Source organism: Salvelinus sp. IW2-2015, unplaced genomic scaffold (assembly GCF_002910315.2).
Source record: "Salvelinus sp. IW2-2015 unplaced genomic scaffold, ASM291031v2 Un_scaffold4774, whole genome shotgun sequence".
In the NCBI taxonomy this organism is placed as follows: Eukaryota; Metazoa; Chordata; class Actinopteri; order Salmoniformes; family Salmonidae; genus Salvelinus; species Salvelinus sp. IW2-2015.
The window spans coordinates 57,492-62,225 of NW_019946043.1; the positions used below are offsets into that span (position 1 = coordinate 57,492).

Sequence of the window (4,734 nt, forward strand, 5' to 3'; positions counted from 1 at the left end):
GCAAGTTTGGCAACACACACACACACACACACACACAACACACCGACACACACACACCACCAACCACACACACACACACCACCAAGAAATAATTCAAACGGTTTTAGAAACTAGAGGGTTTTTTGTATCCAATAGTAATAATAATATGCATATTGTACGAGCAAGAATTGAGTACGAGGCAGTTTAATTTGGGAACGATATTTTACAAAGTTGAAACAGCACCCCCTATATTGACAAGAAGTTTTAAACAGCTGAATCCACTCATTTGAGGTGTCCACATTATTTTGTATATATAGTTTCCCCACAGGAATAGTAAACCAACAAACATTTGACCAACTGGGGACGTTTTGTTGGTCCCTACAAGGTCAAATGCTATTTCTACGGGGTTTAGGGTTAAGGTTAGAATCAGTGTTGGGTTTAAGAGAGTTTCTATTTATGCTGGTATCAAACCCTGGGTTGCACGGGCCTATTGCAACTTTCTGCCCCGTTTCTATATTGTACATCCGACCGGTCTAGAGGGTGGGAGAACATGAAAGGCCGAAGTTCAACAGGAGGAAGACAATTATTGATAAAGTGCTGAGGATAAGACTTAGGTTTAGGAGTTAGGGAAAATAGGATTTGAATGGGACTGAATTGTATGTCCCCACAAGGTGAGATGCGCAAGACTGTGTGTGTGTGTGTGGACATTTTAACTATACTTGTCCCCACAACAATAGTAAATGGACAAAAATGTTGTTAGTCCCCAAAAGATCAAATGCTATTTCTAGGGGGTTTAGGGTTAAGATTTGAATTATTGTTAGAATTAGGTTTAGGAGCTAGGGTTAGTAGGTTTTGGGGTTAAGGTAAAGGAAAATAGGATTGTAAACGGAACTGAATTTTGTGTCTCCACAAGGAAAGTTGTATAAGACTGTTTGTGTCAGCCACTTGCTGTTTAGCCTCACAGCTTGGGGATAGGGGATATCATTGAACCTGGTGGTCAGTCTTTAGGCTGCTGTACAGCTTGACGGACCGTAGAGGATTGAACATTTATCCTCCTATATTTGGGGTTCTGAGATTAAAACAAGCTTCAGAACAATCAATGTAGAAATATGTGTTTACAGTACATCTGTAGATGTAGATCCATAGTGCAATAGACAGACAGTATTCACACACACAACCATATACAGAGGTAGGATCTTAAATTATCTTGCAGCAACAGGAAAAGTGAATTCTGTGGATTATAATTAATGTGGTGATTGACACGGTTTTCATGAGGTAAAATCAAGTCTGACATTTTAAATTAAAACATTAGCATCACGTTGTATAAATGACAGGAGACACATTAAGATTAAGATCCTACATTTGTAGCACAATACAACACAACACAATATGAGCCTGGTTTATTTTCAGTAATGAGGCCCTGTACCCCATTTACAGTTTATACTTCAATGTATCAGGTGGAGTCATTCACCAGCTATAGAGTGAGTTGTTGTTTATGTTTCTAAGACTGCAGGGTGGGAGATGCAACAATGGCCTTGAGAACAGCAGGAAGTGTGTTGGTGGTCTTTCTCTGGTCTGTAGCAGGTATGGTCTCATTCTTATCTTTTAGTTCTCTGTTTATCAATCTAACGAGAGAGATCTCATACAGAGTGTGTTCAGAAACACAAACCCTTTTTTAGATGAAACGAAGAGATCCAGAAATTAAAGGTAGACATTGCATAGGGAATGTCTCCAAGAATCGACAGGAAAGATCAGCATTCATGAAAAGGATCAGTGACATATTAGAAACTGGAAGAAGCATTATATTTGCATAATGCTGATTATGTTATGTTAACATAGTACCGCAAATCAACAACTGCATTGGTCTTCCTTTAATAACTATTTTAAAATAAACCTAAAGCATTAACCTCTGTCACGTTTTTTACTGTTCAAATATCATGCATTAGATTGGAGCCACATCACGTGACAAAATGGAAGCAGCGGAGAACTAATGAAGAAGATGAAAGCGTTGATTAACAAATTGCTCATGGAAAACAACACATGCCACTACTCACATGACAAGAAGTAAGAAACACTTTAGATTAATGAATAAATAAAGCGTTAATAGAACATGCTACATCCAATCCATGCCAAGTTAGCGATAACTCGATAACAGTGGAAGCTGATAATGCTGGCAGATGTTGGCTTATAGCAGTCTAAAGAAGAACTAGAATTGGACCAAACCAACACTTAAGAACACTGGGTGAAAGGAAACAAAGGTATCCCCTCGCCTAACATCCCCCCTGTCCCCAGGAAAAGCATCTGCTAAATGGAATAAGCTCGTAGTTATCATCATCTTACTTATTGAATACAGGTCAGAAACAGGTCTTCTTAAACTGGCGAAACCAGGCTAGGGTCATACCATCAATTCCAAGACTAAACTGAAACCATACTTTTTCAATCTTCCAATGAGGGAAGAATGGAAATTCAAATGAAATGGAACAGGACCCCAACCCGAGTGCAATATTTCAAGAAATTCCCATGACACGGATAAGATTCAAAGGAAAGCCTTTGGTCTGAAGGATGTCCTACAACCTAGATAAGGAAGTGCGAGGAGAAAGGGAAATAAGGGCAGAAGGGCAGCAAAGGAATGAAGAAGCATGTGTTGATGAGTTAACCATTCCCACATTGCTCCAGCATTACCACAAGCCATCCCCACAATGAAGGTGCCACATTCCCTGTCGGCCCATTGAGGAGGGACTTTTCCGGGAACAAGAGGTCGCACTAGCGAGTCAACGTTTGCTTATGATAATTGTCTAACCTCCCAATAAGCAGGGAGCAATAAGACCGATGCGGTGGTCAATTCTAAGTAGCTCGTTGAAGCAGAATACTCAGCCCGGTGGCAGCACTGGGACAACGCTGAATCACATAGTATAACTGCATCCCCTGAATAGGGCGAGCAGCTGGACGTGGAGATAGAGCACTTCCTGGTGTCTGGAGCAGAGAAGTGGACGCTTGAATAGTGGAACATAATCCTGGTTGATTTGTGTGCCGCGTCGTGCTGGCGCGTAGGGTCATGGCCGGCTTAGAATTCAACAACTGGAAGAGTTCCTGATGGAGAAAGAGCCGACACAAAAAAGAAAAGTTCACAAAGCAACACAGCATTCGATTCACAGACACGTCATCTTCGTCTCTGGTTGAGGTGGATTGGGGCTGTTCCGGTTGCACAGAAAAGAACAATCAAATGTACTAAAATATAGAACCAAAAAGCATTTTCACTTAACTCACCGAACCACATACCAAAGAGAACAGAGATGAGAACAGAAACCACTAGATCCTACGCTGCAGTCACAACTGAGTGTTTCCTACATAAAAAGGATGATAGTAGAGTACATGTAGAAATAACTTAAATACAGGCACAATTAAGCAATAGCTGGATAATCAATGTATAGTATAACAAGGTGCAATAACCCAAGTATAGAGATCGATAGCTGGACATGTATAAAAAATGTGTATTGAAATGCTGTACCTGCTACAGACAATCACAGAAATGTAAGATATGCGATCCTATCTATCTGGGCCTCACAGAATATTCCCTCTTCTAAGCGATGTTAGTAGATTTGTAACTCTGTCCTGAGCTTTGCGATTGACGTTCTACTGTACGCAGGTGTACCTGTCCGCATGGGTTGGATCACGGTGCGCAGTCAGAGCACGAACTGTCCACATTTCACCAGAGGACTGTGACGAACATGAGGGTTTGCTTGGCATCTGGGACAAATGAACACATTGTTCAACAAGCACTTACAGAAGGACACAGAACGTGGGACTAGGATTGAATAAAAGCCAAACTAAGATAAATGTATAACTAGACAATGAACAATATGTTGGAAGTACTAGTCATACCATAGAGATGATAATCTTTGGGAACTTGGAATAGATGAAATAATGATAAGAAATGAGTGAAATGTACTAAAAGAAAATGAGATTAGCACGACACAGGATCACATCTAGACAGTGAGAAGTCTCTCGCAGAGGGAGATCCGAGGCTCTACAGCACAAGAGTGACTCTGCATCCCCTGCTGACTGGATCTAGGAACAGACTGTAGATGTTTGGTTCATGTCCATCTGACCAGATGGAGTGGGTTGGGTGGTCACAGTCTAGATACAGTGGTCTACAGGCAGTGTAACCGTTTCCTCTGCACAGTGCAGGAGCACTTGACCTGCAGAACTAAATGAAAAGGGTATTAAAACACGATAAATCATGAAGTAACGTATTGCATGATAGATTAAGCATGTTAGCTGTGACAAGTCAGTAGTGTTCAGGGAAGGTGGGCTCCCGGCTGATCTGTTCTGAGATCAATATCATACCAGGCGAATCCTCTCTCAGGGTCTGGATTGCTCCAGGGTGCAGTCCATCTGCATATTTCCCAGGTATACCACACACCTCCATAGCCCGGTTCAGGATGAGGCGCCTCACAAGTGCTTGGTACATTTTGTTTCAGAGCTTAATCACGAAAAGTAAAGAAACAGAAGATTGACGAGACCCCTTCAGGCACAGATACTCTATGGTGTAGTTCATCTCATCCACCGACCAGTACACGAAACCACAGTCACAAAACACAATGGTATCAAAGTAGGAAAGGTCTATCCCACGACAGAGGTTTCTCTACTGTTGCTAATAGTGCTGAGTTGATTGTGATGGAAACACAAAAACTATTAAAGTGCAAGGAGACGCCAACCAGAACACCACCAGAATAACATAGACTACTTTTAATG

At 41.4% G+C, this 4,734-nt stretch overlaps 1 long non-coding RNA gene across 1 annotated transcript in view; it reads left to right on the plus strand.

Moving 5' to 3' along the window:
* LOC139026437 (uncharacterized) overlaps positions 1-4,734 on the plus strand; it is an 18,989-nt gene that overhangs the window by 4,017 nt on the left and 10,238 nt on the right. Inside the window, exon 2 of the long non-coding RNA XR_011478210.1 lies at positions 1,486-1,563. This is a non-coding gene — a long non-coding RNA (uncharacterized lncRNA). The remainder of the gene's footprint in view (positions 1-1,485; positions 1,564-4,734) is intronic.